The sequence below is a fragment of the Theobroma cacao genome, chromosome 8, assembly GCF_000208745.1.
Source record: "Theobroma cacao cultivar B97-61/B2 chromosome 8, Criollo_cocoa_genome_V2, whole genome shotgun sequence".
In the NCBI taxonomy this organism is placed as follows: Eukaryota; Viridiplantae; Streptophyta; class Magnoliopsida; order Malvales; family Malvaceae; genus Theobroma; species Theobroma cacao.
This window is the reverse complement of record NC_030857.1, coordinates 416,991-429,623: the sequence shown is the minus strand read 5'-3', so window position 1 is coordinate 429,623 and position 12,633 is coordinate 416,991. Positions and strand designations below refer to the sequence as shown.

Genomic DNA, 12,633 nt, shown 5'->3' with positions numbered 1-12,633 from the left:
CCACTTATTGTATTCTCATTGATCCGGATGAGTCTTGTGTATAAAGGTTTGAGAAAGAATCTTCTCTGTTTGGGATCATACTCAGCAAAGGCCCAAAGGCCAAAGCGTATAGGGGTGAAAGAGTATTGCTGGGAAATTACAGCCTGCTCCGCAACTCCGCCACTAGATCTTCTACTGTAGACAAACGAGTACTCAAGAATTGGCTTGTAGAACAGTATAATCCTGTTGCAAGTACGGTATTGGCATCCTCCAACATCAAATCAACTTTGAAGAGCTAGATATCAAGTTGCAGCATCTTTTTTTTTATGCCCACTCGTTTTGTAGAAAATGAAAGCCACCCATTACCCAAGTTGGCATCTTTCTTATCCTTCGGAAACCCATTTCTTGAATAGTCATCATGTGGAAACCAAAACTTACCAAACCAAGAACAAGAATATATGGGCCATGGAATTGCTTTTCAAAATGGGGAGGTGAGATTCCCCTTCACCTTTCGGTGAAATGTGCACGTAATTAATCCTTTTGGTCTCAATCAATGTGATCATGCGATAGGAAATCGTTTTTCACAAATGCAATGTTATATTTTCAATTAATGTCTCATGGCCACAATTAGAAGTGTTTATAAGTATACAACCAAAATTTTAAAACCAAAATAATAGAATTTATTACGGATATTAGACTGGACTCAGTTATTTATCAATTGTTCTAGCTAGGTAAGTTGAAGTATAAAATTAGAACGAAATTTACATTGTCTTCAACCATATTATAATTTCCTGATAAATTCTTCCTTGTTTTTGAGCTGTAGGTATACTTCTTGTAGATTTTGTTTAACTTGTAGGAGGAATTCTTTCCTTTCCCAGGAAATGAAACACTTACTTCCTTGAAAAAGCTTAATTAATTTGACTTAGGCCCTATTTAGTGAAGGGGAAAAATGATTATCTAAATATTTCTCAGTTGCTAAGTCTTGAAGTATGACTTTTTCCAAGGAAACATGTTCGTTTTCCCTGCTTCATTTTCACTACATCTTTTTCTTCGACAAAGACCAGAGCTGTGGTTCCCTCTTGCCACATCGGGAGACCTATGAAATGATCAGCTTCAAAGACTAACCAATTGCTGCGAGCCAAGCCATTTCTTCCTCTCAAGGTGGAAGTGGTTGTTTCATGGTGATCAGAAAATTTTCCCCTTTGTTTCCTCTATATTCCTCACATTCCATGTAAGGATGGTGAGGGACAATTTGTTTTGTAATACTATATTTTACCTCCTTTTTTTCTCCTTAACCAAACATTAGAAAATTTTTGTTTCTCCTTTCCATGCTATTTTCCCTACTACCAACCTTACAAAAGAAAAAGGAAATCATTCTATATAATAAAACTGGAACAAACCAAATTATATATATAATATAAAACTAGTTATTAAATTAAAAATGAAGAGGAATTACCGCTCCTCTTCCTTGTACATCATCACACATGTATGGCAGAAACATCAACATGCATGTACAAGTCCAATGCTGAACATGGACATGCATGCAGGTACAGAAGAAAAACATCTGTTATTATTTGTGGGGAACCCAAAAAACAAACGTAAATGTATACTGGTATATATATATAGCATTTTTCCATAAACCGTGGCAGACTATGCTTTTAACGGAACCCAGAGCTGCGAGCGTATTCAACAAGAGCTTCGAGTTCATCGCCTGAGATGTATCCGCTGTTATCGGTATCGATATATCTGAGGGCAGAGGCAGCTTTGTAAGTGGGCATAAGAGCACCAAGGTACTCAAAGGCATTCTTCAGATCATCCTTGTAGAGTCGGGTCACTCCATTCTTTTCGCCATATAGCTTGAAAACCCTCGTCAATTCCTGCTTGTTGTCACCTGATGCTCCGGTGTTACCAAATTTTCTGCCCATGTTTATTTTAGGAAATTTGGTTTTCGGCTAAAACGTATACTAGGCGAGTACTGGAAAGGATTCAGTAAGACTCTTTTTCTCTTTCAGCGGTTTTTAAAACTAAACTTGTTGGCGTCCTAGGGATATATAGATTTGGAAGGAATGGGCTTTATATATACAGAGAGAGCTCTTGCCTGTTGTTAAACAGAGGCATGGGGCAGGAACGACGTTCCTTCTTGGAAAGAGACGTTTGCGTAGAGAATTGAACTGGAATCTCTCGCTTCAAATTGATACACCCTCACTTTTCACTGTATATAGGGACGGTGCAAATGCTGTGAACGAAGGAATCCGATTCTGTTTCCACTTTTATATATTCTTGTTTATCTGAAAAGACGAGAATATTTTAACACTTCTAATTCTTTGATGCTACTCTACCTTTATATATATATATATATAATTGGAAATTCAAACGCAATTATTTAAATAGGGAGAAGTATACATTAAGTCGAATGAATGCTTGTATTATGCTACTCTTTTTTTTTTAAACTCAATCATCAAGATATTCATTAATAGAAAGAGAATACAACTCCATGGTCTTACAAAAATAATGAACCATGGATTAAAATGAGAATTGTATTCTTGAAGCAGAGGAAACAGCACCCTGTAGAACAAAATTCCCTACCTAAACAGAACAAAGATATCCATATACAAACAACCTAAACAGACGTAGCAATAAGAGAATCCTAAGAGACCTCAGATGAAGCACAAAAATAAGAACCTAAATGAAGGCCCAGATCTGAAGCAGCAGCAACAGAACCAAAAACCATGGACAGAAAAGTAGCCACACCACCAAACAACAGCCTTACCGACATGCATAAAACATTTCAGCCTTATCAACCCCAAGTTTTGCAAGTGAATCAGCCATGGAATTAGCTTCAGGCAACGTAGGTACGAACACAATGTTGGGAATTTTTGAACGGTATAGTATTATGCTACTCTTGAATGTTCTTTTGTCTGTATATCGTGAGAGAATAATATAAGGCTCTCTCTCTATTCCATATATTGTGTTTAATTTTGATTTTGTACAAAATTTAAGAAATTTTAACAACTAAAAGTTTATAAATAAAGAGTTGTATACTTGGAAAATGCTTTACGTCATTGTTTGATCTCTTCAGCTTTTCAAGAATGAGGTTACTTTCAAATGGAAGCATTTTGTCCGATTCCAACTTGTCGACATCATCAAGGTTAGGTCAATGGCCCTTCTGTTTCTATCTCAATTACTTTCAAAGTGTAGTTTCGTTGAACCCCTCATGACTGTCAGCAGGTAGAACAAAGATTGACCCTCGTCCTCTGACCGTTTGGTGTCACCACCGTTTTTATGCAGTTAAACATTCCATAAATACAAGGGCCACACAAATCTTCAGCCATGAAAGATCAGCAAAAATCATTATCCTGTAATATTATACGCCATGTTAGATCATGGGAAAGGGTGGCGAAAATTAGTTGTCGCATTTTTATATTTGAGAGTTTAGAGCTTTCCTCCTCCTTTCACCATATATTCTCTTATCAGTTCAAGAATAATTGCCTTCCTGGAAAGCGAATTCTTCCACTTTCCAAGGACCTAGTTTATTTAACAGCAACTATAATTGGATATTTATTATTCTATATACGTGGTATTATCATGTTGCTATTAATATGCCATTCTTTGTTATACAACCTCCCGGACAGACAGACGGTTCACTTCCTGTATCGGCGCAGACAATCGAGATTTTATCATTGCCATTGTTGAGGGATGAAGGATGAGATTTTATTTTTTTGATGGTTAAGGAGTGAGGAATCCGTAGGAGCTGGGGATCATTAATTACTGGGTTTAATCCTAATAGTAAGAGATATAGTAGAAGTTTACAGGGTTTTTGCCATCGACATGAAATTCTGGCTGAACCACGTACGAAGGAAATTGAGTTTCATGATCCGGTTCAACCATGTTGAAGAATGGCCTCATCTTGCTGTTAAGATGAGTCACAGGTTGGAAATTGTGGGAATTTAGAGTTGAAGATGTAGGAGTAGCTATGCCGTTTTGGGAAGATAGCCAAGTCGTTTCATATGTAAAGCTTTTGTCAGTATTTTACTTTTTAGTTACTAAGTTACCTTTTCTAAATTACCGTTAGGAGTTGTTATTTCTTTGCTATACTGTGTCGTTTTACTTGTGTAGCCGTTAGGCTTGTGTGGCTGTCTTGGGAATCTGAGCACAACTCCTTATGCAATATTCTTTTAGCTGTATTCTTTCAACTGTTTCTAGAGAACCAGGTGTCCTTAGCTGGTTTAAAATTTTTTTTCTTATTTCTCTCTCATGTAATCACCTATAAATACCGTTCTTTCGGTTTTTAATGAAAGCAAAAGTGCACCGTTTTGTGCTTATCATTTCTTTCTTCTTTCACGATTAGCTATCTTTTGTTCCTCTGTTCATCCATTTTTTCCAGATTACTCTGTTTTCTTCAACATGGTATCAAAGTCGATCGACGGGTCTTAAGGTTTATTTTTCTTCTTCTTTCGTCTTCATCCTACTACTTGATCTTCCTTTTACTTTTATTCATGGGCATTTCACATTAGGCCTATACTAGCAATACTTTGCAGAATATGTGGTCTTTTTGCAGTGAGGACAAGGTTGATACTTTTGCTTTTATTTTCCAGTTTTACTATCAACAGTTTTCTTATCCTTGTCTTTTCTATCAATTTCATTATTCCTTCCACCACTACCACTAACTTTAAGATTCTTAGTTTGTGCTATCAAAGAACTTTCAATCACACTTTTCTGCCTATAAGCCCTTATCTGTTCAATACCCTTCAAAGCATTTACCAATTCTTTTAAAGTAATGTGATCAATGTCCCTAGAATCTTCTAAAGAAGAAATCTTAAATTCATACTTTTCTGGAAGGCTAACCAACATTTTGTGCACCAACCTTTCCCCTGTCACAGTTTTCCCTAACAATCTCAATTGATTCACCAAACTCATCATTTTTTCAAAAAACTCCCTAATCGTTTCATCATCTTCCATCCTTAACATCTCAAATTGTCTAGACAAATTTAAACATTGAATCTGCCTAGTCCTATTACTACCAAAGAACTCATCTTTCAATTGATCTTACACTTCCTTAGGACTATTTAGATGCATAATCCTAGAGAAAATATCATAAAACATAGCATATTGTAAGCAGGACAGAGCTTTACACCTTTTTGCTTTGTCCTATTCAAACAACTGAATTTGAGCAAGAGTGGGGTTGGCATGCCATTGAACAGGGTCCTCTCCAGTCTCCACAAATTCCCATAAACAAAAAGCTTTGACATAAGACTTCATTTTTACTGACTAGATGGCATAGTTTTCACTAGTAAAAACTGGTGGAGCTGAGGTATTGAACCCGGCTGTAGCCATGAATAAAAAACCAAGTAGAAGGAAGATCAGGTAGTAGGATGAAGACGACAAAAAAAAGAAAAAGAACCCTTAAGACCCATCGATCAGCTTTGATACTAACTTGGTCATGTTAAAAAAGTGTGTAAGAACAAAAGTTCTAAGACTAATGAGAAAGTTGCAATTGCTGAGCAAGTAGAAGAGGCTGAAGAAATCTTGTTTATGGCAAAGGTTGTAGGTGACACAGCTAAGAAATCTGAGTGGTTGATTGACAGTGCCTGTTCAAATCATCTCACTAGTGATGAGAGCCAATTTACCACTCTTGACAAAAGTTATAGGGCAAGGGTGGAGATTGGGAATAGATCTTTCCTAAAGATCGTTGGTGTTGGAATAGTTGCTGTAGAAACTAAATTGGGTAGCAAGCATATTTCAAATGTATATCTTGTTCTAGAGGCTAGTCAGAACTTGCTAGGTGTTGGTCAGCTAACTGAGAGCAATTATGTTTTATTGTTCAAGAACAAGCATTGCACAATGTTTGACTCTAATGGTGATGAGGTATTTATAGTTCAAACGAGGAATAAATGTTATCCTATTAATTGGAAGAACATTGAACAAAAGTTATATGTGAGTGCTATTGATCAGTCAGAGCTGTGGCACAAACGGTTAGGACATGTTAACTACAACTCCTTGAGTTATATGGCATCCCAAGAGTTAGTTGAATGTTTGCCAAAAGTTACAAGCCTGAACATTTTTGTGGTACATGTTAGGTTGGGAAGCAAAACAGTACTGCATTTTCAAAAGAGAGGAGTTGGAAGGCTACTGACAAGTTGCGACTTATTCATTCTGATTTGGGAGAACCTATGAAAACAGAATCACTTAATGGCAACAAGTACTACTTATTGTTCATAGATGATGTTACTAGATTCTGTTTTCTGTATTTTTTAAAATAAAAGTTTGAAGCTTTCAAGAGTTTTCTGAAGTTTAGAAAGCTAGCTAAGAAGGCAAATACTTCAATTAAAATCTTTAGAACTGATAATGGGATGGAATTTACTGTTGCTGAGTTTGACTAGTATCTAGTTTAGCTTGGTATTGTTCATCAACTTATTACTACCTACAGCCCTTAACAAAATGGGATAGTAGAAAGGAAGAACAGGACTCTCATGGAAATGGCTAGATGCCTCTTGTTTCAAAAGAATTTATCAAAAACTTTTTGGGCAGAGGCTATTAACACAACCAATTATTTGCTAAATATGACTTTTACAAGAGCTGTAAGTGGTAAGACGAGAGTTGGTTTAACTATAAACCATTAGTTAGTCATTTGAAGATCTTTGGTAGTATATGCTATGCAAAAGTTCCAAACAACAAAAGAACTAAATTAGATGAGAAGAGTATTGTAGCCATTCACATTGGTTACAGTGAAGTTACCAAGGGCTATAAGCTATACAATGTGGAGACTAAGAAGATTTTTGTGAGCAGGGATGTGAGATTTGATGAAAGCTCTACGTGGGACTGGTAGAAATCACTTGTGACAAGTTCTGACAGATATACTCATAATCTTAATGTTGTTTAAAGTGAAGTTGAATCAGAAGAGGATTTAGAAGATGAAAGACTTGCAGTGAAAAGCACAAGGTCTTTACAAGATATCTATGCTAGGTGTAATGTGGCAATATGTGAACCTACTGACTATATAGAGGCTGCAAAAGACAATAGATGGATGCAAGCTATGAAACAAGAAATGCTAATGATTGAAAAGAATGGTACCTGGTTATTAGTGGATAAACCAACGGATCAACATGTGATTGATACAAAGTGGATCTACAAGACCAAGCTCAATGCTGATGGAATACTGAATAAGTTTAAAGCAAGACTAGTGGTGAAAGGATACTTTCAGATTTATGGAGTTGATTACTGGGAGACTTTTGCCCCAGTGGCAAGACACGATACTATAAGACTGTTGACTGCTTTTAGCTACTCAAGAAAGGTGGAAGATCTGGCATATAGATGTAAAATCAACATTTTTAAATGGCTATTTTACTAAAGATATTTACATTCATCAACCAGAAGGGTTCATCAAGCCAGGGACAGAGGGTAAAGTTTGCAAATTAGTAAAGGCTTTGTATGAACTGAAACAGGCCCCAAGGTCTTGGTAAAATAGAATCGATCATTTCTTATTGTAAATGGGTTTCAGAGAAGTCAGAATGAGCCCACTCTATATGTATGTAGCCAAGCAAATTCAGTAAAGGTAATTATATGCTTGTATGTTGATGGCTTGCTGCTGACTGGTTCAGATGGTAGATTTTTTACTATTTTTAAGCTCAAGTTGATGAAAAAGTTTGAAATGTCTAATTTGGGGGACATGCATTATTTCTTGAGACTGCAATTTATACAAAGGGCAGAATCCATTTGCATTCATTAGAGTAAATATGCAGTTGAATTGTTGAAGAGGTTTCAAATGGAGAACTATAAGGCTGTTGAGATTCCTTTTGCTTCCAACAGCAAGCTGAGTAAGGATGATGGAGCTTCTGAGGCTTTATGTTCGAATTATAAAAGTATCACAGAAAGTCTACTATACTTGACTGCATCAAAACCAGACTTGATATATCTTGCAAGCTTGTTGTCCAGATTTACGCAGAAACTTTCTCAAAATCATTATTTGGCAGCAAAAAGGGTTCTGAGGTATATTAAAGGAACAATCGATTATGGTTTGAGATTTAAGAAGGATAAAAGCAATGAATTGATTGGTTTCTATGACAATGACTAGGCAAGGAGTCTGGATGATTCTAAAAGCACAAGAGGCTATTGTTTTTCATTTGGAAGTGTTGTTTTCTCCTGGAACTCTAAGAAACTAAAGGTGGTTGCACAATCCTCAACTGAAGCAGAATATATTTTAGCTATTACAGCTGCAAATCAAGCTATTTGGATCAGGAAAATGTTGGAAGATTTGGGGTTTAAGCAAAAGTCAGGAACATCCTTGATGATATATAATCAATAAGCAATATCCATTGTCAAAAATCCTGTGCATTATGGCAGAACAAACCATATAAAGGTATAGTTTCATTTCATCAGAGAAGCTGTTAAAGAAGGAGAAATTTCAGTTCTTTATTGTGGTACATCTGAACATGTAGTTGATATTTTTACAAAGTGTTTAAATAATTAGAAATGTGTTTATCTAAGAGAATTATTAGGGATCAGCAAGATGAATACCAAGGAAGTGTGTTGAAGAATGGCTTCATCTTGCTGTTAAGATGAGTCATAGGTTGGAAATTGTGAGAATTTAGAGTTTAAGATGCAAGAGTAGCTATGCCGTTTTGGGAAGATAGCCAAGTCGTTTCATATGTAAAGCTTTTATCATTATTTTACTTTTTAGTTACTAAGTCACCTTTTCTGAACTATCATTAGGAGTTGCTATTTCTTTTTTATACTGTGTCGTTTTACTTGTGTAGCCATTAGGCTTGTGTGGCTATCTTGGGAATCTGAGCACAACTCTATGCAATATTCTTTAAGCTATATCTAGAGAACCATGTGTCCTTAGCTGGTTTAAAAAGTTTTTCTTATTTTTCTCTCATGTAACCACTTATAAATACCGTTCTTTTGCTTTTTAATGAAGGAAGGCAAAAGTGCACCGTTTTGTGTTTATCATTTCTTTCTACTTTCACATTTAGCTATCTTCTGTTCATCAATTTTTTCCAGATTACTATGTTTTCTTCAACAAACCATCCCAAGAATGTTGTCATGACTTTGCCCATAATGATCCCAGGTTAACCTCTAACGGGCCTTCTAAATTGACACGAAGGTGAAATGATCCTGGGCTGATGGCTTGTTGCTGCTTCAGCCCAAAGTTCTATATGAGATAGTGGATTCGTATGGATCTGCTATATATGTAAAGGTCATCATGGGAATGGTCTGCTAATCAGGATTTTTGAAATCGGGCTTTGCGTTCTGGGTAAACTTGGACGAACATCAAAGCCATCAAGGTTTTGTTTGAACAATTGTTTTGGAACCCAAAAATTAATCTTAAAAAGAAAATATACGTACCTTGCTTCTTGGAAAAAGATTTTCTGATTACGTCAATCATGGCATAGATATCGTATGGCTTTTCAATGTCTCCTTCGTTCCCTGCCGGGGGATTGAGGTGTTTTCTTCGTCTGTTTTTTGTTGTATTCTTAATTTTATGCTATTACTGATTAATAGATTTGTCTCTGTTTTTATGAGAACTTTCTACTTGAAATCACAGTCATACTTAATATTTGAAAGATAAAAACTACTGCTATATCACGTATAAATACAGATAGGAATTCGAACATACAGTAATCAGAAGCCAGCCCTTCTCAACTTCTGCATGGTTGAAGAAGCAGCAACCTATAAATACACGATAGAGACTCAACAGAATGGGATGAGTACAAATCGTGGCATTTCACCCCTTTATTGTTAGGTAGTAAACTCTAGCACTGACACTAAGGATAAAACCAAGGCAATATAGACGAAGTAAATATCACGAGATTAGACAGCTCATTAGAATCAATGGATTTGTCACCATTTCCGTCGGCCTAGCGGAGAGGTTGATTGACCCTGAAGCTAGATAGCTTAAGTTTATCTATTTGGTGGCACCATTTGACAATAATACCAGTTGGAGGGAGACAGAAATTAGAGGAAAGTTATGTACGAGACATAGCATACAAGATTCAAATACTAATTGACTTAATTATACAGCAGATCATACACTCAACTCGCAGTTACGCATGACATTTGCAAAAGCCACCAAATAAAGTTCCAAAAAGGAAAAGTCGGAAGATCGATGGAAAGAAGCACTGTTCCTGGCGGTGGCAGATTATGAGTAACTAATTAGGTAGATGTATTTTACTTAAACGTATAACCACATTCCAAAGCGTATTCAACAAGATCGTCAAACTCCTCGTCGCTAACGTATCCATCCCCGTTAGCATCAGCTTGATGAAGCCCTTGGCGAGCTCGCCAGCATGGTAGGCGAGAACCTAAGCTAGCGAAGGCCTTCCTGAGCTCTTGCTTGCTGAGACGCCCGTCCAGATTAGTATCACAGCCCTTGAATATGGTTCTCAGTTCTGTTCCAGTTAAAAGTACAGGCCCCGTTTTCCTTGGGCACTTCGGAGAGATACCCTTGGGCATATTTGAAGAACGAAGCATGTTTTGGAGTAATAAGAGGGAAATAATGTAAGAGAGACAGCTGCTTGCCTTGCCATAAAATGGTTCACTTAGCTGACGTCTATATAGAGCATTTAAGGGCCAAATGCATTTCGTTTATTTCACATGGTGCAAACGCTGTGAACGAAGGTATCCGATTCTGTTTCCACTCTTATATATTCTTGTTCATGTAAAAAGACAAGAAAACTTTGCCTCTTTGTTTGATTGCGGCAACGGTGCACAAATGGCTGCGGGTTTTATTGTCAGAAATAGTGATGGAGCGGTGGTTCTTGCTAGAGCAAATGCGTTTTACCCTCCACTACTATTTCAGATGCAGAATTGAGAGCACTGTTATGGGCCTTATTGGTTTGTTTGGAGCATAATACTACTATAACTTAAATTGAGATTGACAATAAAATGGTTGTGGGTTGGTTGATTGATAAAAATTATATGGGGGCATCTGGCATTTTAGTGGAAGATTATATTGAACTGATTAAAACTTTACAGATCCAGTTTGTATGTTTTGCTCCAAGAGAGACCAACATGGTGGCACATGAGATTGCTAAACATGCAAAAGTGATGCCAGAAACCCAAATGCCCTATGTATGTTGTATTATCATGTTACTGTTAATTTGCTATTCCTCGTTGTCGGACCTTCCGGACAGACAGAACGGTTCACTTCTTGTAACGGTGCAGACAATCGAGATTTAATCATTGCCATTGTTGAGGGATGAAGGATGAGATTTTATTTTTCTGATGGTTGGGGAGTGAAGAATCCCTGGGAGCAGGGGATCATCAATTACTGGGTTTAATCCAAATAGTAAGAGATATAGTAGTATAAGTTTACAGGGTTTTTGCCATCGACATGAAATTCTGGCTAAACCACATACGACGGAATTGAGTTTCATGACCCTGTGCAAGCATCCTAAGAACTTACGCATAATGACCCGAGACTTACATCTAACGGGCCTTCTAAATATGGGCTGCTGGCCTGCTGCTTCAGCCCAAACTTCTATATGAGATAGTGGATTGGAATGGATCTGCTATATGTAACGGTCATCCTGAAATGGTCTGCTATCAGGATTTTCGAATCGGGCTTTGCGTTCTGGGTGAACTTGGACGAGCATCGAAGGCATCAAGGTTTTAGTTTGAACAATTATTTTGGGATCCAAAAATCAGTCTCAAAAAGAAAATATACGTACCTTTCTTCTTAGAAAAGATTTTCTGATTACGTCAGTCATGGCATATATATATCGTACGGCTTTTCAAAGTCTCCTTTGTTCCCTACCAGGGGATTGAGGGGTTTTGTTGGTCTATTTTTGTTTTATTCTTTTATGATATTGTTAATAGATTTTGTTTTTTTTTTATGACGAGAACTTGTGCTTGAAATCACATAGTCATACATGATATTTGAAACATAATAACTATATCACATATAAATACAGAATCCCCTTTGCAGAGGAATTCAAACATAGACTAATCAGAAGCCACCCCTTAACTTGTGCACGGTGGAAGAAGCAGCAGCCTATAATATACGACAGAGACTCAACACAATGGGATGAGTACACTTCACCCCTTTATTGTTACGTAGTAAACTATATATATAGCACTAATACTAATACTAAAACTAACGCAATATAGACGAAGGAAATTTCGCGAGATCAGGCAGCTCCTTAGAATCAATGGATTTGTCACCATTTCTGTCGGCCTTGCGGAGAGCTTGGTTGACTCTGAAACTAGATAGCTGGGGTTTATCAAGCTGGCTGAAGGCTCTTTTCAGCTCCCCTGCATTGAGTAGATGGTCCTCATTCAGGTTGCTTACCTGGAAAACTTGCAATATTTGCTTCTCATTTTTTCGCTTCATTGCTACTTACGAAAAAACAAAAAGGTTCTTCTTAGCCAGGAGGCTCTTTTCAACACTATATTACGCAATGATATGGGGGAGTATGGCTATACGGGTATTAATAGAGCAGTAACTGTTTGTCTTTTATGCAAGGTAAGGCGAACCAGCTCTACAAACTTCTCATCAGCCTTTTTTGGACTGTTAAAGTTCTAACTTATCTTGACTGAGCTATTTGCTTCTTGAATCAAGAATAATCGGACCGGAATTCTTTGACTGCAAGTTGGCACATGTATCCGTTTGTTTGAAGTGTGAATAATGATGAACAAGGCTTGTATAAGATGAAA

The 12,633-nt window shown here is 37.0% G+C and overlaps 1 long non-coding RNA gene across 1 annotated transcript; it reads left to right on the top strand.

Moving 5' to 3' along the window:
- On the top strand, positions 2,388-4,306 carry LOC18591217. The gene is made up of 2 exons (XR_001928920.1): positions 2,388-2,862; positions 3,059-4,306. It is a non-coding gene; the product is annotated as an uncharacterized LOC18591217 (long non-coding RNA).